The sequence below is a fragment of the Mauremys mutica genome, chromosome 7 (assembly GCF_020497125.1).
Source record: "Mauremys mutica isolate MM-2020 ecotype Southern chromosome 7, ASM2049712v1, whole genome shotgun sequence".
Lineage (NCBI taxonomy): Eukaryota > Metazoa > Chordata > Testudines > Geoemydidae > Mauremys > Mauremys mutica.
This window is the reverse complement of record NC_059078.1, coordinates 56656548-56681876: the sequence shown is the minus strand read 5'-3', so window position 1 is coordinate 56681876 and position 25329 is coordinate 56656548. Positions and strand designations below refer to the sequence as shown.

Sequence of the window (25329 nt, the reverse complement as noted above, 5' to 3'; positions counted from 1 at the left end):
GTTAGGGGAGGCAGGCTTTGGCCATGAGGCTTTTGGCTCTGTCCATGCAGTGGCAGGCTCTGGTTCCAGGCTCTGGCCCCAGGCTCACCACCCATGCCATCGTCCCTGGGCCCCGCTGCCTCCCTGCCCAACTCCACATCCAGGGCTTAATTTGTCTCAGGGATTGCTGGGGCTGAGTAAGTCTGCTGTGAAAAGTGATATTAACAAATATTCAAATATCACTTTTCACAGCAGAAGACTTACAAGCTAGCAAGTCTTGGAGGTGGATTGTTGGGGCGGGGGGAGCGCAACCAAAAAAGCAAAAGAAACAACAACAAAAGACAAGAACATGCAAAGTGCCTTATTTGTGTTTCTATTCTGGTTCGGTCCAGGAAAGAATAGACAACTGTAAATTATTTTTACTATTGAGTCTGAAAAAAACCCTACATAAATAAATTATGATGATGTGGACACGTATAATGTGCATATTTATTTGTTTTTCTTAAAGTTAATGAAGTACTTTAGGAAAAATTATCAGCGTGGCCACCAGCAAGAGTTGATGACCGCACTCTGAGGGCACCAAAAAATTTGAGAACCCCCGGACTGGACAAGCTGAATAATAGCAAAACTTTTTAAAACAATAGGAGATGTGGGAGATGTTTTTTTTTCTTTAATGACCCAAAGCATGTGGCAAAATTGCAGCCAAAAGGTCAGTGTATCTGCTGCTGAGAGAAGGTAGGGTGGCCCTGAACTCCTGTGTTTGGCTTGTGTGATAAGGGATGTGGTGAAATGTGTTAATGTTGCCAGGCAGAGTGAGCTGCAGCTTTCCTGGGCAAACTGACAGATGACTGACTGTCTCTTGTGATAAATGAGGGTTGTGATGGAGAGTCCAGTCTGAGCTCTGTGTGGAACAGTTACATGAATCGCTGGCTACAGGCTTATGAAAGGAAAAGTTATCATTGGCTGGCTGACTGGCATTGACTTTCAGGCAGCCCTGGTATTAATTTGAGGAGATTATGCAAAGAATTTGGGAAAAGTCCCAGTTCTGGGGTTTTCCTATGTAAGACTAGCAAATCTGTACCTCACACTTCAAACAGCATTAATACAGAATTGGTTTCTAGTAGTACATTGCATTTCTATACATAGAGACTGTCTACGTAAGGACCTATAGCCGCAGTCTGAGCTCTGTGATAGAGAGAATGCTGTGACATATGAACCAATGGGCCTCAGTTTACTCTACATTCGGAAGAAAGGTGTCTCTGTGAAATGTACTTCAGAGTTCTCAGGATTGTGACCTTCATATGAAGAGGCCTCTGGACTTTGACTTTCAGATCTGGAAAGACCATGGCAAGCCAGACACCCCTCTGTTTTTTTCATTCCCTTCCCTGGTTTTATTTTGAAATGGTGCATGCCCTGTGTTACATGTTGTTATTGCCTTTACCTGCACTTAGTGGCTCCCATCCAGGAACAATCAGATGTGCAGCGCCTTGTTGGCTATTTCAGTCCTGTTTGGGAACTCCACCCCGCCCCCAAAAGTGAGTGTTCTCAGAACATTGTCTGCGATTATCTTGAAACTCCTATTAAATGAAGCATCCTATTTATGCTCTGATCTTCCTCTTCTGCAAGTCTCTAATCCAGACCCGTTTTCCTTTCTTTCCAGCTGCAGGGAGTGATTGCAAGCCAAGCATTGTCGGTTTTTGCTCTGTGTGCTGGCTGCTGAACAAAGGTGCTGCTGAAAAGGTAAGAGCTTAACTTCCATCCTCTTTGATGTAGATTTACATTCCAAGGGACTAATAAATTTAGACTTGCCATACCTGTCACCTTTAACTGTAACTAAACTCTCAGTGGAGAGAATCTAATCTACCAGCTCATAAAATCTTAAGTGTCGACCATCAAAGTGCTGTTAAATTTTGGTTCAGTGTGGATGGCATGGCATTTTGCAGCACTGCAGAAGAGGGAAACTGAAAAGTAAGCATGCTTCTCTTCTCACATGTTGGGCAGGAAGGCTGGATTTAGGGCAACAAAAATTGCTTTCACCTGAAAATGAGTATTAATTACAATACTAACTTGCTGGTATTTGTACAGTTGTTGACCAAAGACCATCACTGCAGGGTGTGGCTGAGGTGAGCGCTTCAAAGCATAAACCTGCTTACCTGTGTGAAGTTGGGTGCTGTCTGAGCAAAGCAGACATATTTATGGCTTTACTTGAGAGGAAAAGAGGTAATATGCTTTTGTGAAGGGATGGGGGGGGGGCGGGGAAGGGGGACAGGCATGAGGTGGGAGCTGAGGGACACTCCCATTGTTGTGTTAGCAGAAGGTGCCGCTGGTAGTTCCTGAGCTGTGATTTCTGTAAAGTATCCATTCCAGGCAAGGAAATATTGGGAGGTACCAGAGGGATGGGTAGAGCTGCTGTGGAAGAGTGTTTTTCCAACAGATTTTTTTGAAAATAATTAGGTTAAACCAGAGCAGGGACTAATCCTAACGAGAAGTTTGAAATCACGACGGTATTCTATAATTGTGAAACAGGATTGTGCCTTGGCTGCACACAGACAAAATGCATATATGAGGAATACTATCAGTGCTTTAGAGAAAACCGGATGAAAGTGAATATATGATGTGCTGTGGTGTAAAGAATGTATTGGCATGTGTTTGGGCTGGCTGCTTTACTCACAAGTGGCCAAGCCATAAGTAATGGTTGCAGATCATCCCAAAATAGTGATGATGAAATCTTTATGCCAGCACATGTTCTATATGTGCCTGATACTTGACAGAAAATCTGCTTTCTGAATGTTTGAGTTTAAAAAAAACCCCAACATTGGTACTATCCCTCCACCTGAATTGCCAGTCTGTCTTAGTGCCGTGAGTGCACTTAGAGCCTTTAGGTTTTGGAGGGGGAGAGAAATTATAACTGTTTTAGAAATGTATAAACAATTACCTGAAATAACTTTTCATTACATAATAATATTGTGATTGTAAAGTCCAATATCTCAGAACCTTCTACGATTGGAAGCAAGTGCTGTGTAGTCCAGGGAGTCTGAAACTTTTGCCTCTAGTTCTTGACGAGTTGTTGTATACTGAACTTTAAACCTGTCACTGTGGTTTATTATTGCCTTTGATCTTTTTTTCCTCTTAGCCAAAGTTTTAAATAAAAAACTTGTAGTACTCTGAGTATGATAGTTTTCTGTAAAGCTATTAGTAAAATGCATTTTTTAAAACATGAGAAACCTGTATTTAAATGTATTCTGACCCTGTTGCCAGTTATGAATATCTCATAGTAGAGTTGTTAAACTTTGTTAAATAGTTACAGGTTGGTAGAGGTTTTCCATGCATATTTAGAAGCTGTTCTCACTGTAGCTCAGTCTGTCTGTGGGTCCATCTGGCTCTCAAAATCAGTGCTCTGACCACTCTTTTAGCTCTTGAACTGATGTCATGTGTAGCTTGTTCCTGCTACTTCTAAAGGTTTGTATATAGATATCAGAAAGCCTTATTAACATTTTACCTGTTGCATCATTCCTCTCTCTAATGCAGTGGTTCTCAAACTAGGGCCGCTGCTTGTTCAGGGAAAGCCCCTGGCAGGCTGGGTCGGTTTGCTTACCTGTCGCGTCCGCAGATTCTGCCGATCGTGGCTCCCACTGGCTGTGATTCGCTGCTCCAGGCCAATGGGGGCTGCAGGAAGCAGTGTGGGCCGAGGGACGTGCTGACCATCCTTCCTGCAGCCCCCATTGGCCTGGAGTGGCGAACCGCGGCCAGTGGGAGCCGCGATTGGCCGAACCTGTGGACACGGCAGGTAAACAAACCGGCTAGCCTGCCAAGGGCTTTCCCTGAACAAGCGGCGGCCCTAGTTTGAAAACCAGTGCTCTAATGTACAGTTAACCATTGTATATTCCAGTTTACAATAATATTTAATGGACTTCAGTATCCAGCTGCATAGCATTTTTAAATCTCCTTTTCCATCTTTAGTCACTTTAAAGGTCTTTTTTTAAACTTCAAAGTATATCTTTTGAAGTCTTGGATGGTGTGAGCTAGCTGTAAAAAGAATCCCTTCATATCTTTGTGCATGCACAGACATTCCTAGTAGAACCAGATATTTTAATATTCTTTAATCCCCCCTCCCCTCACCAATCCAGGAAGGCTTCCTAAATAGAAAACCTGCAGTTCCCTCATAAAGTAACATTAAACCAAATGTTGTAGTACTTGTAACTTGTAAAGTAGATACAACTATATGTCACAGTCCCAAAAGAGAGATTTCTTACAATAGGGAACAAATTAAAGCACTTTTGGCATTTGTGGTTGGAATGTTTCCATTCTAGAGGATGTGGGGAACAGCTGTGAGGGGGACAATGAAAGAAGGGTTTGCAAAAATGGATTTGGAGGACCAAAGAGTGATTGGTGCACAGGTAGGGGCAGTGGTTCTGTATGTAAGGGGTTGGCTTGAAAAAAGGCCTGGATCTAATCTTCATAAGAGGGAAAAAATGGTGAAAATGTCCCATCAGAGCTACTATTGGTTTAGCTGTACCGGTGGTAGAACTGCTGGGAGTTTTAGTGCATGCACTGCTGTGGCAGCTTCTGGCATTTTCATCACTGTCAGCTAAATGTTATGAGGCTTCAACCAGTGCGGGTGAATTGGTGGTAGAGCCTGTGTGAACTTCTTTTCTAAATTCCCTTGTGTAGACCAGGACCTAAGAGCGAACAAAGGTGCTAATGGGAGGAAGATATTGAGGACCTTTACCTTTTTGTGGTTGTACTCTTGAAAGTGACAGCAAAAAAAGGGGAACCTGTGATTCCATGTTAATTCTTTCTTAACTCCATCTCAGATGTGCCTGGATGACAAGTGAAAAGATATCCTTTCTAAACTTGCAGAGTTAACCTGAGATCAGAGAGTCAAGCTGGTTTCTTTTCTCATCATGCTTCCTCACCATTATTAAAAAACAACTGTGCCTTCAGTGAGATCTGTGTAACTGACTAGACCTCAGCAAGCAAGTCTGGTGTGTGAGAAGAAAGGAATTCAGTGCCCCTCTCTTAGCTGTGTTGGATTTTCATAGCTAACAGGAGCAAGCAGATAGGGCTTGGAATACACACATGGAGCAGGTCTGCTGGTCATGCAGGTGCTATTTTTAGTTAGCCACTTTTCAGAACCTCGCTTTAAGGAGAAAAGGGAGTGTGTGGCAGAGTGGGTGAGAGGTAAATGAGAGCTGAGATTCAGGGAGAGTGAATTGGAGAGGGCCCTGAAGTGGAGGATGAAGAGTTTGAAATGGATGCAGGAGAGGAAGCCAGTGAAGGGTTTCATTAGGGCCTGGAGCAGGAAAGTTTCTTATTGCAAACCATGTTTCATTTGTGACTCAGGGAGATCATTTTTGGAGATGGAAAGAAGCTAATGTCCGACAGCTGTTGCTCTTTAGTATCTACCTGTTAGTGCTTTCATTCTTGACCAGTGTGTGTTGGTGGGTTGAGGGAACCTATTGATCTCTGTTGCTGAGAGTGTGAATTCTGCCAGTAAGGCACCAGAATACATACACTGATGGATGCACAAGAGTACACTACTTCTTCCACATACCAGAGAGGTGGTTGGGTGAGGCTTGGTAATTATATAACAGTTCTCTACAAGAAAGCTTGCTAAGCCCCCTTTTCAAACCAGAAACCTAGGTCACAGTGCACAGGCCAGACTGTTTCAGAAACAATGACGTTGAACATAAAGTGCTTTTCTGCTCAGAAGCTTGCCTGAAGCAGGCCCTTCTTTTGCTTGGATTCTTTCAGTAGGGTCGCCCCTCCCTCTCTAGCGAGCAGTAGCATCCTTGTGATTCCTTTCAGATTTGCTAGCTTTTGTGGACTGGTGTGGAAGGGGGCGGCTGCTGCATTGAGTATGGCATTTCTCCAAAGCTGGTGGGATTGTTCCTAGCTGTCAGTGACTCATAGTAGCTGAGTTACAGTCTCAGAGTTCAAGTTAATGGAATTTGCTATTCAGTTTCCCCTGGATTGTCTAGGAGAGGAGTTTCCCTTTAACTGGAGAAAGGAGGGGAGAAATCCCACAAAGAAGAAGCCTGAATATGTTTTGGGGTGTGTAAAAGTGCCAAGAGGTGCTGTCCTTGCTAACCAAGATGGTGCATGCAGTCCCTTACTCAGGAGCACGAAGGTTCAGGCAATCATATGTTCTATTACATTCTATTCTGTTTTATACAGATTCTCACACTGTACCCATCACCATAGTACCTGAGCTCTTTCCAGTAGTGCATTAAACAATGTGACTGTTTGTCACATGTTTGTTCCCTCATCATCTACCTTGGGGGAGAACAGCTATGTTTTTGTTAGAGAAGGCAAGGTCAAAGAAAAGTGCCCTGCACTTAGAGCAGGAGGGGAGGTTTGTGATACTCCTTTATTATTGTCAAGTTCCATCAAACCTTGTTTATTCAAAACCAAAGAAATATCAGTGAGCCTGTATTTCATAAGTTTAGGGCCAACTAGACAATGTTACAGATTTTCTGAGGACATACAGGAATCATGGGGTACATTGACAGGTGCTAATTTGTCAGCAAGGCAGCTAGTAATCAGTTGATGTAAGCCAAGTATAAGGAGCACAAGTGGCACCCATGCAATGACCCATTATGGTTCCAAATATCTACTTAGCTGGTAACTGCCTTTATTTTCTTGTATAATTGTTCATTTTCTCCAAAGTAGGCTTCCATCCACCTTTTTGTGTTCAAGCAAGTTTGATATTTGAAGTGACTGGGATGCACTGTTGCAGAATGGGGAACCAGGTCCCCATGGTGGTTTTGAACATTGTGGTTATAAATGTATGAAATCCCCTAACAGCGAGCTGGGTTTGGTGATAACCAATGCAATTGTTGGCCCTTAAGCAGTACGGAATCAGTAGGATGTGGTGGGTTTCATTTACACTAGTATGTTGTGCAGCTGAAGATCATTGTCAGCTGCCCAAGGAAATAAATGTTCACTTGAAAAGAGCTCGGTGTAGCTCGAAAGCTCGTCTCTTTTGTCAGCAGAAGTTGGTCCACACACCTTGTCTCTCTAATGTCCTGGGACCAACGTGGCTACAACACTGGAAACATCTTAACTCTGTTTGTCTCATTGATGCCTTGTTTTAAAAATGTGTGCGTGTTTGGAGAAAATTCAGTCCCCTGCAGGCAATGACTGAGTACTTAACTAACATACAATTATATCTGGATTATAACGCATGTGGTAGCTTGGTTACCTTTTAAGGGCATCTCTCTGGGAGTTGTACCTATGAATTTGGGCAAGTACATCAAGGAGTCTCTGTCAGTTTGGAATATCATATAATAATTTATAAGGCAAGGGAAGTAATAATTAGCTGCTGTTTTCTACCCTGTGCTTGGATATAAGATCCTTCCTCCTTTTCCCATCTTCACCAAACTCATAGTTAAACTCATGAGATTATTCAGAGGGCCAAGAAGCCAGAATAAGCGTATGTCATGTACTTTTTATATCTTTACAACAAATGATGTCCATTTGCTTGAATTCCCCCCCACACACCCCAAGTATCCTGAGTAGGATTGTTCAGAAAAAAAAAAAAAGCATCAATGCCAGGCCTTAAATTAACCCTTCCAGTGGGCATTCCTACTGGAATTCAAAGGATGGACTAAAGACAACCTTTTGCTTCTTTCTAGATATCATAGTCTAAGTTCCCTCTAAGCTGCGCAGCAGCCTATTAAGCGCCATGTGGGCACTCAGTGCTGCGGCGAGGAGAGATGCCTCTCCCTCAGCCCTGGACCTGCCGTGGCAGGGAGAGGCGCCCAGCCCAGCCCAGACAGTACCGCGTTTATAATGGCGGCAGGCCCACGCTCTGCAAGGGCCCCGCTGGCCCGGCCTGGCGCTCCACTTCACTTATGCTGCGGCCTCTCTCCTCTCTGGCCCCTCCCCTGTGCTCCTCTAGGCCCGCTGGCCCAGGACTTCTCTCCGCCCCTCCACTCGCTCCTCTCAGCCGGCTGACTGAGGGCTCATCTCTCCACCCCTGCTCTCCGTCACCGGCAGGCAGCAGCCTGTGGCTGCTTGCCAGTGATGGGGCAGGGAAAGGAGCCCACAGCCACTGCCGCTCATTGAGGCCACAGTGACTGATGGTCTGCTGCTTTGGGCTCCCTTGGGGAGCCTAAAGCCATGGACCATCACCGGCAGCCTGGATTGCAGTGGGCCAGTTACAGTATTCCACATGAGCTGGAGGGATTAGCAAAGGCCTCCTGGTACTACAATGTCCTGCCCCAGAGTGGAGCAGTGGAGGTGAGTCCTCCAAGCAGCCTAGAATGGCTGTGCCCCGCGCAGCCTATCAAAGAAGAGCTACAGGGAGCAGCCAATCTGGGCCCCACAGGCCCATATAAGAAGAGCTGCAGGGCAGAACACATTAGTGGCTGCTGGGAGCTCAAGGAGTGAGAACTGTGTTCTTAACAGGCTGAAGGAACTGTAGCACCTTGGACAGAGCAGCTGCTGGCAGGGACTGGCAGAGCGACAGAGAGCTCTTGGCTGGCTGCTGGGATAGGACAGCTGAAGGAGCTGATGTGAGGGTGAAGAAGGTGCTGGGGCCATGGGGAAGTGGGCCAGGGAAATGGAGCAGTATTGGGAGAAGTTAAGAGTCACAACAGGAGGCTGCTATCTATAGGGTCCCTGGGTTGGGACCCAGAGCAGTGAGAGGGCCAAGGTTCCCACCCCAGTCACCACTGGGAGAGTGGCTTGACTGGTGGAAAGTGATACCCACCCCAGAAGGGGGAAATATGGATGGTGACTCAGCCGGAGGCTGATTCATGAAGAGGACATTCTGGTACTTGGACTGAGGTGGGTCTGCAGGCGGAGGAGGTGGTGGGAGAGGCACCGCCAGAAGGGGGCGCACTGGCTGGCAGAGCTAATCCCCAGGATAGCCAGCAGGAGGTGCCACTGTGATGAGTGAACCCCATTACAGACCCTAAGAAAGCCTCAGTGTCAACTGGCAAAGGGTTCACTGTAATAGTAACTCCTGGCAGGCCTGACAAACTCACTACACCTAACACATTGCTTTCATAGTGTTTATCCAAAGAGGGTCAAGTGAGGTCTCTAATAAAAGCTTATGTCATAATGATCCTCATAATAATTGTGAGATGTATATGCGTATGATATTTGAGGAGTTGTGTATATATACTGGAAAATATTTTTTGTAAGTCTGAATCAAAGCAGGGTTGTCAAGCAGGTTTTGACCAAAGGATGTGTATTCTCCTATCTGCCTCAGTTCACATGTAAAATAAGCATTGTAAGCCAACACAATGGAAGCAATGCATACAATATCAACATGAGGCTGTGAAAGCAACATGGAGCCAGCACACCAGGGAATCAACCATGGGGGACAAAACAGTGAACTTTGGGGACATAAGGAGGAGGCAAAAGGACATCTCTTTGTCCTTCACTGAGGAAAGCAAAAAGGACAGTGCTTTCTGCATTCATGAAAGAGGGATTCCAGCCCTGTTGATTGGAGATGCTGGGAGATTGCTTTAGGTGAGATAAACTGTTTTAGCCAAGGGATTAGCCTGTTAAAGTTAAGTTTATACTATAGGAAGCGTGGTACACTTTTTGTTTTCTGTTTCCATTGTTATCCTTCCTCACTAGCTCTTAAATCTTAGCATTATGATTGTTTTCAACATAAATATACCTCAGTGCTGTGATGTTCTATTGAAGCTCATCCTCAGTTGAATCAAACAAGCTGGTGTGTGTATTGTTCCTTTAAGGTCAGCTTCCCAGGTAATTTCGGTGAGTGTCCAGCAGTTAAGGGCTGGATACTGCATGGGAACACTTTAGGAGGGTCGGGCTGCACCTATTGTTAAACTGCAAGGCAAAGTAAGGGCTGGTAGGTCCCTGAGGAGATTGTTTCGGTGATAAATAGGCTGGTGGTATCAGGAAGCTGACACATAGTTAAGCACAAGCATCTCTCTCTCTCTCACTGAATCGGGGGGTTACCTGTTGACTCGCAATCCTGGATACCCCAAGAAAGTGTCACAGTGCAGCACACCCAGTATCACAGAAAGTGAGATAAAAACCTAACTAATTTGTTTTACGGATGTCTCTTTGGTTCCATCTGCAGTAGGGCATTTTGCCAAAAAATCCCCACTGAAGCTACCACTGAAACAGCTAATCCAGTGGAAGCTTTAGTGTAGCTTTTCAGCCCCCTGCCCCAGCCCTGATCCCCCTCCTGCCCTCCAAACCCCTCAATCCCAGCCCGGAGCACCCTCCTGCAACCCCAAACCTCTCATCCCCAGCCACACCCCAGAGCCTGCACCCCCAGCCAGAGCCTGCACCCCTTCCCACACCCTTACCCCAGCCCTGATCTCCCTCCCGCCCTCTGAACCCCTCGGTCCCAGCCCAGAGCACCCTCCTATACCCCAAACTCCCCAGCCCCACCCCAGAACCCACACCCCCCAGCCAGAGCCTGCACCCCCCCCCAGCCTGGAGCCCCCTCCCACACCCTGAACTCCTCATTTCTGGCCCCACCCCGGAGCCCTCACCCCCCAACCAGAGCCCCAATTTGGTGAGCATTCATGGCCCACTATACAATTTCTATTCCCAGATGTGGCCCTCAGCCAAAAAGTTTGCCCACCCCTGCCTTAAAGTAACCCAGCCTCAGGCCTCCACCTAGACACCCAAGTCAAATATAATGAGGATTAATGAAAATCTTATTCATCATATAAAAAAGTTCTACCAATCTCAAAGGATCGGACACATTACCTCCCAGGTTAATGAATATTCCAGATCTTACCGAAATACACGCCACAGTCAATTCTTATTAACTAAACTAAAATTTATTAAAAAGGAAAAGTGAGAGCGCATTGGTTAAAAGGTCAGTATAAATACTGACATGAGTTCAATTCATTGAGATTCAGATTCATAGCAGAGATGGAGAGCTTTGTAGATGCAAAGAGCTCTTTCAGAAAAAGTCCATAGGTTATAGTCCAATGTTTATATTTCAGGGCGATCCAGCAGAGCCGTAACTAGCTATTTTTGAGCCTGAGGCAAGAATATAAAATTGTGCCCCCCCATCGCCGCCCAGCCCCCCCGAAGGACACGCGCGCACACACACACACCCGGCCCCGCGGAAACAATCCCCCCCCCCCCAGCACCGCCTGCCCTGCGGAAACAAACCCTCCTTCCCCAGTGCCGCTCTCCCCCCCACTGAAACAGCCGTGGGCCGAAAAGGAAGGTGTGTGTGGGGAGAAACGGCACGCATAGGGTGACCACATCACGGCAGTAAAATAGGACCCTCCCCGCTCAGCCCCCCCATCACACCCCTCTTCACCCCCTAGCCCCCTGCTGGCTTGCTGCATCTCTCCTAGTCAGTCCCCCACCCACTACTCGCCTCCTTTCACCTTCTCCCTCTCCTGCCAGAAACCCCCATGCCAGCCCCACACCCCCTGCCTCCAGCCAGCCCCTGCTGCACCCCCTGCCTGAAGCCAGTTAGCCCCACCCCCCCGCCCTGCCTCCAGCCATCCCCACACCCCCTGTCTCCAGCCAACCCTTGCCGCACCCTGCTGCCCGAAGCCAGCTAGCCCCACACCTCATCTCCAGCCAGCCCCTGCCGCACCCCCCTGCCTGAAGCCAGCCAGCCCCACACCCCCTGTCTCCAGCTAGCCCTTGCTGCACCTCCCTGCCCAAAGCCAGCCAGCCCCGCACCCCCTGTCCTGCCTCCAGCCAGCCCCACACCCCCTGCCTGAAGCCAGCTAGTCCCACACCCCCTGCCTCCAGCCAACCCCTGCCGCACCCCTGTCTCCAGCCAGCCCCACACCCCGTCTCCAGCCAGCCCCTGCTGCACCCCCTGCCCGAAGCCAGCCAGCCAGCCCCGCACTCTCCTGTCTCCAGCCAGCCCCTGCCGCACTCCCCTACCCGAAGCCAGCTAGTCCCACACCCCCTGTCTCTAGCCAGCCCCTGCTGCACCCCCTGCCCACAGCCAGCCCCACACCCTGTTAGGTTATTCATTTATTTTCATTAAATATGTAGACTAAATAATTAAATTAATACATTTTCAAGCCGAACGTGAATTAATTCTAATGAACAATGCCACATTATTCATTTTTGAAAGTTTATAATAAATGATGCTCCAGGGGGAGGGGTGGGGTGGGGGGGGCACAAGGTGGAAGTTTCTCCTAGGGTGCAATATCCTTGCACCGGCCCTGTGGGCACAGGGTGGGGTGCAGGATGGGTGGAGTGATGCAGGCTCTGGGAGGGAGTGCGAAGGGCTGGGTGCAGGCTCTGGGACAGAGTTTGGGGGCCGGAGAGGGAGTATGGGCTATGGGAGGGGGTGGTGGGTGCTGGGGGGGAGGGAACTGCCATCACATGTGCACCCCTCCCATCCCCCCGCTTTCCTCCCCTGCTGCCCCTTGCCATAGCCTCACTGGGGGTGGGGGATGGGGCTTCCCCTTGCCCAGTTTGCAGGAGTGGTGGCTGGGGGGGCAGGGGGCGGATCACAGGGTCAAACACTCACCGAAGCCCCAGCAGCTGCTCAGGTGAGTGAGGCCCACTGCCGATGATCCTGTCTCCCACCGGAAGCCCCCTCAGCGTCTCCTGCAGGTGGGTGCCGGGGGAGGGGAGAGCTGCGAAGCACATGTGCACCTCCCCCTCCCCCTCCCCCTCCTGAGGTGCTGCAGCCGGCTGCTCGCCCTCAGCCCTCTGCCAGCCAGTGTCTCTTGTTGCCATAGAGGCGGCAGCAGCTGGGAGAACCGCAGCTTTCCTTCTGGCAGGGAAGACTTTTTCTGCGCCCCTCGGCTTTCCATGCTCAAGGCAAGTGCCTCACTCGCCTCGCCCTCGTTACGGCACTGCGATCCAGTCAGAACTGGGATCTTAGTCCTTGTGGCGTAGGCTTCCCTGCATGAAACCTCAAGCAGATCTGAGATGACAGGATCAGGACCCAAGCCATTCTTTATACAGTTTCAGGCCTTCTTTGACAGCTGGGAGTCCCTCAGTGAACAATAGATGCTCATTTCCTAAGCACCGCTGGTAATTATTCACACAGATTAACATAAGGCAATTGCCCGTTTTCCACCATTCACAGATGATTTGCTATACATTTCAAAGAGAGATGAATACAGTGATATCACTATGTTTACAGTGCATTTAAATGTTAAGTTGTTCCTTTGATCTCTGAATTAACAGAATACAGCATAGACAGGGACTGTTTGACTACATTGTTAACCTTTACCAATATATCTTTAAGGGTTGAATTTAGATCATTTATCCTGCATGATGCTTCACCCTTTCTGGTTATGCGTCACAGGAGGTAAATCAGAAACTCCTGTTTACATTCTCTTTTGGTGCAAGAACAAAGGAACAGACACTTAGACTGAAGGGCAGCAAATTTAAAACTAACAAGAAACCCTCTTTTACACTACACACAGTTAGCCTACTTATTGCCACAAGATACCACTAAGGCCGAGATCTTGGTAGGATCCAGAAAAGTACTGGACATTTTATATGGATACTAGAAACATCCACAGTTACATTACAGAGGATAAAAAAAAATAAACATAATACTACAAAGTTTGGAGAGGATGTAAACCAGGGGTCTCAAACACGCAGCCCACGGAGCTCTTCTCTGCATCTCGCCAAACTCCCCGCGCCGCCTCCCCCGAGTTATTTTATGTGGCAGTTAAGCTCCCTGCTCGCTGCTCCCCAATGTTTGGGGCCAGGTCTCTCCCCTGGCCCCGCCTGCCACCCCCACGCGTCTCCCCTGAGTGTCCCCTGGGCTCACTTGCTGCCCCTTCACTGCCGCGGAGCCTGCAGCTCAGGCTGACTCCACTCCACCCTGCTGGCTTCCGGCATCACCTGCTGCCTCAGGGTCCTAGTGCCCCCTTTCACTAGGGCCAGGGCAGGCTGCCCTTCCCCTTCCCTTCTGTCCTAGTTCTGAGCCTCTCCAATGCCCTGAGCCTCTCCAATGCCCCAAATCCCTAGCCCCACAGCCCTCACCCCTGCACCCCCTCCTATCCCCAAACTCCATCCCCGAGCCTGCACCCCCCATCCCCTGCCCCAGCCTGGAGCCTGCACCCAGCACCCAAACTCCATCCCAGAGCCTGCACCCCAGACCCCCTCCCCCACCCAAACTCCATCACAGAGCCTGCACCCTAGACCCCCTTCCCCACCCAAACTCCCTCCCAGAGCCTTAGGCAAGTGGGGGTGGAGTTTGTGGGGGGCAGGTTCTGGGCACCACCAAAATTTCTACAAACCTGCCACCCCTGGAAGAGGCAGAGCAGGGTTGGAGTGGTGGTGCAGCCCAGTGCAGTGTGGGGGCGGGGGGGCCTTAACAGAAGTAAATCTAACTAAGTGCGTGTTTTGTCCTTTGAGTGAGGTGCATCACTGTTGATGGTGCTTAGCACTTTCCAGGAGGGAAGGGGGAGGAGCAGGGAGCCGCATGCTCAGGGGAGGAGGTGGAGAAGAGACGGGGCAGGGGCGGGGCCTCATGGAAGGGGTGGAGTGGGGGCGGGGTCAGGGGCAGCGAGTGGGGGGTGTCAGTGATGCGGCGGTTGGGCCAATGCACTAGTCCTCATGTGGCCCTTGTGGTCATTTGAGTTTGAGACCACTGATGTAAACCCTCATGCAGCAGATCGTGAGCCAAACTCAGAGGCATTGAGAAAGAAACTGCTCTTAGAAGCAGATTATTCCATAATTGCCCACTTTGGGCTTTCTTGTACATTTCCCTGAGGCATCTGGGAATGGGCACTGTCACGTTGGAATACATAGACCCCATCCCCCCGCTTACTTTCTTCTGGGCCTCTGTAATTAGTGACTGCTTCTGTTCCTCCTCGCCATGGTGATAATTTAGAGTTCCAAATCTTTCAATCATTCACTCCTCATGCATCCCTTCCATATTCATTCAGGCTGTCTCCTGCAGGCCCACAGAGTAAATCTGTGCCAAAGCATGTAATCTCTAATTTTGGAAATCAGAAATCAAAAGCACATCTGCTTCTAGTGTCTGGTGGTAATAGCTCCTTAGAGAGCTCCCGCCAAAGCGGCCAGCCTTGTCATGCAAGGAAGGATCTGATCCTGGCAGATTTTGGACTGTCAACGGAATATCATTAGGGCTAAGATTTTTTCATGGATGTTTTTAGCATAAGTCACTGACAGGTCATGGCAATAAAGAAAAATTCACGGAAGCCCGTGACCTGTCCCTAACTTTTACTAAAAATATCCATGATAAAATGGGAAGGGACGGGGCAGTGTGGGGTTGGCTAGGAGCTCTGTGGCCCCCAACACCCATGGGGACTCAGAGCTCCAGGGTCCCCCTGTCACCAGCAGCAGAGGGGAGCTGCGGGAGGTTCCCCTGTCACCACCGCAGTGGTAATGGGGAGCTGCAGGGGGGTCCCTCTACCCCATGGCGGCGGCCGGAGAGCTGTGGGGGTCCCTCTGCCACGGCAGCTGGTAAGGAGCTGCGGGGTACCTGCCCATGGCGGCTGAGAGCTTGGGGGCCCACTGCCTCAGGTGACGGGGGTACCTTATAGCCCCCTGCCGCTGTGGGGCGCCAGGGCTGAAGTCACGGAGGTCTTCTGTGACTTCTGCAACCTCTGTGACAAAACCGTAGACTTAAATATCATCCATGCATAAAATCAGTTTTAAAACAGGATTCTTGTAGTGTTTTCTCTTGTGAGTCACAGGTGGTGGGTCTGAATGCAAAAAGCCAGTAATTGGCTGTGCATGGATAACATGAGGAGGAGGGGAGATGCAGAGTACCTCGGGCTAAGTCCGGAAAGAGTGGAGTAATGCCTGCCAGTCCAGCACCTGGAAGTGAGGCATCTCTCCAGTTTCCATTGTGGCTCCCCTCCATCTAATGGCACCTGGTTTTTATCATTTGTCATTTGTCATCCATAGTGGGAAACATGTAACCTTAGTTTTAGGCTCTGTAATTTTCAAGGAGGAATCTTTTGGAATAAATACCCTCTGCAGTTACATGTCTCCCCACTCACTCCTAGTACAAATCTTACTTAAGGCTTCAACTTCTGTTTAAACTGCCCCCTCCCCCCCCCCTTATTTTTGCTTGTGGTGAGGGGTGTGTCTTCCTGGCCTGATGGAGAGTGTTTCCTCTTCTCCTCACTTCGCTGGCATCACAGGACACCTTTTTCTACAGTCTGCGTCTTACCTAAGGTGTTTGAGATGCAGTGCTTGCTAATTCTTCAGGCCACCACAAGTGAAAAAAGCCCAGGACATACAGAAGGGGTGTACCAATTGTTATGAGGGGCAGAGAGAGAGAGAATGTGGAGTGAAACGAGTTTCTGGGAAAGCACAAAGTTGGGGGTGGGAGTGGGGGAGGGTATCTGCCTTCAAGGAGGTGAACAGAAAGCTGTGTTTGTCCCTTAGGGGTTCCTGTGTGCTGTAATTGAGTCAGCATGTTGTATGGGGAGAGCTTTGAGGGGAGGAAGGAGGGGAGAGCTCCTTACTCAATTTATAAAGGGCTTGGATTAGTTCTCTGTCTTGCAGTGGTAATGACAACTCTGCTTGTTGCATTGCTAAAGCTATGACTCGTTAGCTGTCCAGCCGAGATGTACGGCTGATGTTTTCCTAGGATTTTTAATCTTTGTTTGCTTGAGAAGCTGAGAATAATTGACTCTGGCTTTGCTTGTGATGTGGAAGAGGAGGCGGGGCAGATAGGAAGGGGAAGGTGATTGAATATGCTACTATGTTTTGACACTCAAACATAAGCAGAATAGCCTGGAAGGGACCCACTTATTTTAAGTATTTTTAAATCTTAAAGAAACAAAAGCTGTTATTTCTCTGTCTTATCTCTCTTGGGCTGGCTTTACATTTCGGGGTCCGGGATATACTGAATTGCTTTTCTCGGTTGGCTTTTCAGTTCTGCATTTGAAATCCCACTGGAAAAAGAGCAAATGATTTCAGCACTTAGACCTGGCAGAGAGCTGCAGCTGCTGGCTGCCTGGCTTTGGTCTTGATGGTGTGCTGGCAGCTTCATCTTTGGCCCTAGCCTATGGCAGCATTGCCCTTGGAGCTTGTGTAAACTGAAAGCCTGCGGATTCTGATATTTCCATGCTAACCAGCTAGTTTTGTCTTGATTCTCTCTTTTTTTTTTGGTCTCTACCTCTGACACTCTTGTATTTTTGTAAAGCACTCCTAACTACATATTTGATGCTGTGATAATTACCATAGTGACAGCAATGGCTTAAACCAGCAAAATGAGGGAGGTGGCATCATATTTTCAAGCATTATGTATTTTGACAGAGAAACAGCTGCTTTTATGTGAAGCAGTGAGGTTTTTTTCAAGTAACCTGTGTGTGAGGGGGTTGAAGAGCAAAAGCAGAGGTGCTGAGGGAAGTGGTGGGAGAGAGGGAAGGGGACACAGAGGTGATGGTCTGGACATCCATGTGGGACACCTGTGTAGGTGGATGAAGGAAACAAAGGTGCCATTCTATACAACATTCAACCTGTAGTTATTAATAAGATTATTTGAAACTTTGGCAAGGTCGGCACTGTGGAGAGACAGGAAATAGATGTGGACCCTAGTTGGCAACAAATTGCCTACTTCTCCAGTTGTGAGCATGCTTCAACAGCAAACCTGACAAACTGTAACCCAACGATGTGCTCTTTTGTGGTTCTGCCCCACAGGAGGCTGAAAATGTAATTCACAGAAAGCTGTGATACAAAAATGACTGAATCCTGACAAACACGTCCACAGTAGAAGGAGATGCTGAGCCTGTTGGAAGGAAATAACATGAAATATATCTTTATCTCATCGTTTTCCTCTTCCACCCACCTCCCCCCATAGCAAGCAGCTTTTAGCATTAGAAATCAGACACTGGGAACATTGTTAGTGGAGAACTCCAGTTTCCCCTCTTTCCTTTCCCTAACTCTAACCCTAACCCATCTCCATATACATCCCTCTTGTACACACGGTGCAGTGGAAGAGTGCAAGCTTTTGATTAGATTCACAACCCCCCCATCCCGAGATTTGTTTGAAAGCATACCGAGGGAGGAAGACGGCTAGCATAAAGTGTCTGTTCTGCACCAGGCCCTGGGGGGTGAAGTTCTAGTGTTGAGTGAATTATAAACTCATTTCCACTTTTCTTGTGCCAGCCCAGACAAATGGGATCACTTTCTTCTAGCCCTGTCTATTCCTGCTAGTAGAGGGGCATGATGTCACTGTTTCTTTACAGGCAGCTTTCTCTCACTCATTGTCATTCCCTCATTCCCGCCAGTGACAATAGTCTTTCCTGTGTTGTCTGGTTATATTCTTAAATATTTTCCTACCAGGACTAGCCCTTCATGCTGAAGTGGGTGGTAGAGCTCAGGACCCCATTTGTAGTTGTTTCTTTATATTATGGTAGCACCTAGAGGCCTCAGCCATGGTCAGAATCCCACAGTGCCCCTGTAGCTCTCTGCCAGGAAGAGCAAGGCAGATACTACTGCCATTTCCAAGGTAGGAGCTACATCTTAGCTCCACAGGAAGCAAAGCAGGCCAGCAATGGTCTACAGGTATCATTCTCCCGTTTAGAATGACCAGAGAGCAAGGGTGAAAAATCGGGATAGGGGGTGGCTGGTAATTGGCACCTATATAAGACAAAGCCCCAAATATCGGGACTGTCCCTGTAAAATCGGGACATCTGGTCACCCTACTCCCGTTCAACAAGTCTCTGGGTGCACGTAAATTCAGATCTCCTATACCTTCCAATCAAAGCTTGGCAAAGCTGTCATCCCGTCAGTAGCCCAGTTCACTTTACCAACTCCCTTCTTCATGATGCCTGATGAAGGGAGGCAGCCAGGTAAAAACAAAGGTTGAGTTAAAACTTCTGGAGACTGTCAGCCTGGGTTGATGGTAGAGGCCTGTTAGGTCCACTTGCATTAGCACATCAGCCTGTCCTTCCTTTTTTTTTTTTTTGAGTCCTTTTCGTGTGAGAAATAATATGCAATTTGTGTTGGCCCCACATTGTAGGACTTACAGGCCCAGCCAACTTTCAGGGAATTTGGTGTGTGATTCCACAGCCCACAGGTATAAATACCCCACATCTTTTAACTGTCACTCAATTCCTTTCTTTCTGCTGGGCAGTGCACTGCAGACCTTATCTCTCCCTTTTTCTGTCTTGTGTAGAAACCTCAAGAGTAGTTTTAATGTGTGACTTTGACTGAAATGAATATTTTAGGAAACTTTCTCTGTTTGTTGTTGTTGTTTTGGCTTTTTGTTTAAGTTTATTATGGTTCCCAGGGGGATTACCCAACAAAACAGATCCCGCTGAAATAATGGGACAAAAAAATCTTCTTCTTGCACCTTTGCGCTCCCTGCTTTAGAAGGACTGAACAGTGAATGTTATTTATGCCTTGGGAAAGGGCATTTGTACAAGGCCTTCTGTAAAACTCCTCTCCAGAACCTCCTGCTGTAAGAGGCATTGGCAACACATTTGTCTAGGAATCCTTCTCCTGAGCAAGCATTTCTCACTGAGTAGTGCGGGCTCAAAGTCTGTGTTGGAGCTAAAGGTGGGTGAGGAGTCCCAGCCTGAAAGGCGCCTGGTAAGGAACTGTTGAAGTTAGTTCTGCCAGCTCAAGACCAGAGAGTCACATGAATGCTTCTTCAGGAGGTGGTACTTAGGGTTCAGTGCTTTCAGAATACTGCATGCTAAGAGGCATTTTGAAAAGAACCCTCCAGTGGACCTGGCCAGACAGCAGTATGGCTAGCTTTTTCACAGATTCTAAAACTAGAAGGGACTATTGTAATCTCAGCTCCTAGAGGGCCCAGAAAGAAAAGACTGGAAAGATAATGGACATTGGCCTCAGGGCAGATCCATCTGGCCCTTTATGGAGGTTCTAGTTGGGGCCTTGTGCTAAACACTTTACAAACGTGGAGGTGGACACTGTCCCTTCCCCAAAGACCTTAGTCTGTCCAGTTTAATTTACCACTGCATTTTTGTAAATGATCTATTTGTTCCTTGTCAGTGGAAGTTTTTCCATATTTTTGTCTAGTTCTTTTTTATGCTAGCTGAGATCATTACAGGTAAAACTTGTAAGTAGTCTAGAATGTATTGGAGAATACTCATTTTTATTGTTAGCTCTTCCAAAAAGGAATAGAGGTAAATGTGCCATCTGTTTGAAGTCCTATCTTCTTATCTGCAGAGTGGTATAAAATTTAAACAAAATCACTTTATTCATCTTCAGGGACAGGTTCATTTCCAGATATTTAAAACCCTGAGGTGACCATTTGGCTGGAAAATCAGTTAACAAAGCAGTTTTGGAGGTTGTGAGGGGGGGTGGAGTGGCTGGGGAGTGGGGATCACACTGAGTGCTATTGCCTCTGATTTATTTATGCTGATATGAAATCCTGAAATAGTTCCATGCTCTTAGCACTGTCTAGTGACTTGAGCTTGTGTTCAAAATTACTTAAATTTCACTTATACACTGAAAGTGAGACCTCCATATTTATGGCTTCCATATTAATTTTCCTCAGGAATTAATATTCCTTCAGAATAGAAAATAATGTTTTTCTTCAGAGAGTTGATGAATTTTCAACTTTTGTCTGAGAAGAAACCTGGAGAACCTTTAATCTAATAACTGAGTGTGGTGTTGAAGAAGTTCTAAATTGGAATCATAGCTAGTGTTTACTCACTTCCCCACCAATCCCTTAGATAACGCTATGTGTTACAGTGCCCTTTCAGCCCTAGAGCTACAGAGCCATTGCCAAGAGTAAGCAGCATTCTCTCCATTTTTCAGACACTGAAACTCAAGCACAGAGGTTTGCCATCTTGCCCATGTTGCACAGTAGGTCAGTGGGCAGATCTCATGACTCCCAGTCTGTTGCCCTACCAACTCCACAGATTTCTTCATCCTTTTTCGTTCCTGCTGCCCGTGCTCTCATGATGAAGAGAGTAAACTAGATAATCTGAAGTCCTGCCACGAGTGCAGGGGACTGGACTAGATGACCTCTCAAGGTCCCTTCCAGTCCTATGATTCTATGAAACCCACCTGTTGAAAATGGAATAAGAGATTTTGGAGGGCAAAAGTCACACTGGTAAGCAATGACACATATGACACTGCTTAGTAGTTCTGCTGTTCAGAGAAACAACTGGAGTGGGGCTGCTGGGTCCTGGCTCCATCTCTGTTGTCAGGTCTGTAGAATTGCCCTGCCTGCTGTCCGTGGCCTGGGTGGTGCTGTTGCACAGTGGTACCCTTTCAGAGATTGCCTCTGGAGACTGAGTTGGGTTTAATTGCTGCTGGCAGGGGCAGCTCCAGGCCCCAGTACGCCAAGCGCGTGCTTGGGGCGGCATGCCGGGAGGGGCGCTCTGCTGGTTGCCGGGAGGGCGGCAGGCGACTCCGGTGGACCTCCCGCAGGCGTGCCTGCGGAGGGTCCGCTGGTCCCGCGGCTTCGGTGGAGCATCTGCAGGCACGCCTGCGGGAGGTCCACCGGAGCCGCGGGACCAGCGACCGGCAGAGCGCCCCCCGCGGTGTGCCGCCGTGCTTGGGGCGGCAAAATGGCTAGAGCCGCCCCTGGCTGCTGGAGTTAGCCTGATCAGCTAATCCCTTTTGTGCCTACAGTCTCCTGCCCCAGTAACTAGAGAAGCAGCAATAATTGGCCTCTGGGCTGGTTCCCTTTCCCTCCCCCCTCCCAAAAACGCCCAAACCACTTAGTAAATGACTTCTCTTCAGGCCTGAGCAGCAGATTCCTTTCCTCCCAAGAACTACTGCTCCTTGGATGCAGCCTCCTCAGGCCTGATTTCAGGTGGAAGAGAGAGGTGTCAGTGTGTGTATGGGGCAGGATTACTTCCATATGTGTGTGTGGATGAACTAAAGGGTATGTCTTATGCTGAAATTAGACACCCGTGGCTGGCCTGTGGCACTTACCGTATTGTCCCGAGTATAGGCTGCACTTTTTTCCCCTAATTTAAGTCTTTAAACTAGGGGTGCGGCCTATAAGCGGGATCTTGCAAAAAAAAAAAAAAAAAAACCAATAAAAATACTTTCAATCCCAGCCGCGGCGGGGAATCAGAGCGCTCTGGGCTGCCCGCTGCGGCGGCGAGCCCAGAGCGCTTTCAATCCCAGCCGCGGCGGGGAATCAGAGCGCTCTGGGCTGCCCGCTGCGGCGGCGAGCCCAGAGCCCTTTAAATCCCAGCCGCGGCCGGGAATCAGAGCGCTCTGGGCTGCCCGCCGCGGCGGGGAGCCCAGAGCCCTTTAAATCCCAGCCGCGGCCGGGAATCAGAGCGCTTTCAATCCCAGCCGCGGCGGGGAATCAGAGCGCTCTGGGCTGCCCGCCGCGGCGGGGAGCCCAGAGCCCTTTAAATCCCAGCCGCGGCTGGGAATCAGAGCGCTTTCAATCCCAGCCGCGGCGGGGAATCAGAGCGCTCTGGGCTGCCCGCCGCGGCGGGGAGCCCAGAGCCCTTTAAATCCCAGCCGCGGCTGGGAATCAGAGCGCTCTGGGCTGCCCGCCGCGGCGGGGAGCCCAGAGCCCTTTAAATCCCAGCCGCGGCGGGGAATCAGAGGGCTCCGGGCTGCCCGCCGCGGCGGGGAGCCCAGAGCCCTTTAAATCCCAGCCGCGGCCGGGACTCAGAGCGCTCTGGGCTGCCCGCCGCGGCGGGGAGCCCAGAGCGCTTTCAATCCCAGCCGCGGCCGGGAATCAGAGCGCTCTGGGCTGCCCGCCGCGGCGGGGAGCCCAGAGCGCTTTAAATCCCAGCCGCGGCCGGGACTCAGAGCGCTCTGGGCTGCCCGCCGCGGCAGGGAGCCCAGAGCGCTTTCAATCCCAGCTGCGGCGGGGAATCAGAGGGCTCCGGGCTGCCCGCCGCGGCGGGGAGCCCAGAGCCCTTTCAATCCCAGCCGCGGCCGGGACTCAGAGGGCTCTGGGCTGTCCGCCGCGGCGGGGAGCCCAGAGCCCTTTAAATCTCAGCCGCGGCGGGGAATCAGAGTCCCAGGTTTTCTGTGGCTCCACCCAAGTCACCTACATTCAGACCCATTCCAGGGTAGCAGAAACAAGTCCAAACAAAAGTCCAAATTAATAATTCTTCTGCCCTCTTGGGCTACCGTTCTCTTCTCTACTTAAAAATCCTGTCTCAGGGCTCCCTCCCACAGGAGCCTACATTACTCCCGCTGTGAATTTCCCTCTGTAGAAAAGTCCTGCCTTCCCCCAGTCTCTCCCTAGATCTTGCCCCCATTTTTTCCAGGGCCCACCACGGGTACCAATCCTGTCCCTCTGGCCTTCCTTAGTCTGCCTACCCCAGGGCTTTCCCAGGGAGGGAATTCCTTATCTCCTCTCTCATGGGTCTTCCCTCCACAACTGAGCTCCCTCAGTTAACTTATTAGGCCTTGCTCTGCCTCTTCTGGCCAGGAGGCAGTTAATTAATCAGCCACCCTACAGATGCAGAGCATGACTAACTGGAGTGTTTGTCCCTTATCTCGCAGGTGATGGGGATTAAGCCCCATCGCACCAATCTAATCCAGGTTTTTAAACTATAATTTGAAAATATGAATTTTTTGGTGAGTTTGCACACAGCCTAAGATTTTAGTGAGAAAAATAGGCCTTTACAAATTGCATGTGTATATTTTCTTTAAGTTAAAAAAAGTTAAAAATTTAATTTTTTTAAAATAGCACCAAACTTTAAGGGTGCGGCTTATAATCAGGAGCGGCCTATACTCGGAACAATACAGTAACTTGGTCTTATGTTCGGGCTCCAGGAGCCAGCGAGGAAGGAGGGACCTGTAGCTTGGGCCCCAGTTAGGGTTGCCAGGAGTCTGGTTTTCAACCAGAACACATGGTCAAAAAGGGACCCTGGTGGCTGCGGTTGGCACCACTGACCGGGCTGTTAAAAGTTCAGTCAGCAGCGCAGCAGGGGCCCAGGGCTAAGGCAGGCTCCCTGAACCTGGGAGCTGGGGGGACAGAGCCTGTGAGCGCGAGGTCAGCATACGGAGCCTCCTGGCTGCCCAGGCATCTAGGTGTTGCAGGGACCTGGTGGCCGCTTCCAGGGAGCCTCGGTAAGCACTGCCAGGACCCCGCAGTCCAAACCTCCTCCTGCACCCCAACCCCCTGCCCCAGCCCAGAGTCCCCTCCTGTACCCAAACTCCCTCCTGGAGCTCGCACCCTTCCAACTCCCTGCTCCAGCCCCGAGCCCCCTTCTGCACCCCAAACCCATCATTCCTGGCCCCACCCCAAGCCTGCACCCCCCAGCCAAAGCCTGAACCCCCCTGCACCCCTGCCCCAGCTCGGAGCCCTCTCCCGCACCCTGAACCTGTCATTTCTGGCCCCATCTGGAGCCTGCACCTCCAGCTCAGACCCTATATTCCCCTGCACCAGTAGCGTAGCTAGTGGGGCGCAGGGGAAGCAGCCACTTCCCCTCAGCATATTTTTCAAAAGTGGCACCTGAGCGGGGTGTCTGGGAGCTGCCGGAGCTCTGGATCCCTGCGCAGCGCGGCTCGGCGGCAGGAGCAGGGAAGCTGCTGTGGCGGCAGCTCAAGACATTCCGGCATTAGGCAGAGTGCCGGCGGCTTCGCGGCGTGGAGGGGTTGCAGCGGGGCGCCCGGCTCAGAGCACGGGAGAAGAAAATGAGGGATGGGAGGAGGCGCTGCCGCTGCCCAGGCACAGGTGCTGCTGCTGCTCCAGCTCCCCGGGTGGTGGGGTGAAAAGTGCCCCCTGAGCAGCGCTGCCCACAGGGGGATGTACCGGCTGCTTCGCGGGTGCAGGAGCCAGCAGCAGCAAGGGCTGCAGCGACTGCTGCTGTGGGTGGGCAAGGGAGCACGGGGCTCCAGCCTCCTCCCCCTCTCCCCAGCAGCACTAACATGCGCACACGGGTGGGGGTGTGCAAGCGGCGAGTCTCCCTCCCAGCTCCTCTCCACGGGCGCAGCCAGAGCCGCGCATTGCAGGACTCCAGTGCAGCCCCCCGGGCCTGGCCAGGAGGGCTGCGCACTGCCACGCGGGGCAAATGCGCCCCGCACAGCTGCTGCGGGAAGTCTGGCCACAAACAGGGGATTAGCTGCAGCTGCCTCCCTCTCCTCCCCGTTCCCGCTCTCCCGCCAGCGCTGGACGGCCGGAGGGCGGGCATCTCAAGGTAAAGATGCGCTTCGGTGTTGTTTGCCGCCCTTGTAAATGGGCGGCAAGCGGGGCGCTGCATTCTGCCCCTGGCAAGCGGGCGGGGCTTCATCTCCGCTCCCCGTGGGGAGCCGGCTCCTAGGTCGCGCCAGACTCAGCGGGAACCAGTAAGAGCTGGGCGCCCTGGCGCTGTTGGGGAGGAGGAGGTAGCTCATCAGAGGCACCTGGGCAGCCAAGTAAGCGCGGACCCAATGAGCGGGGTGTCTGGGAGGGGAGGGTGCAGCGTGGCCGGAGGAGCCAAGGGGGGGGGGCATGGAGCGGCTGGAGGAGCAGCCAAGGGGGGCATGGCCAGAGGAGGAGCCAAGGGGGGGCGCCTTTTTTATGTT

General features: G+C 50.2%; 1 protein-coding gene across 4 annotated transcripts in view; it reads left to right on the top strand.

Annotated features, from left to right (window-relative positions):
* NDST2 (N-deacetylase and N-sulfotransferase 2) overlaps positions 1–25329 on the top strand; it is a 271555-nt gene that overhangs the window by 60085 nt on the left and 186141 nt on the right. For all 4 annotated transcript variants that reach the window (XM_045023107.1, XM_045023115.1, XM_045023106.1 and 1 more), the window contains exon 2: positions 1640–1719. The gene's annotated coding sequence lies outside the window, so the exon portion shown is untranslated. The remainder of the gene's footprint in view (positions 1–1639; positions 1720–25329) is intronic.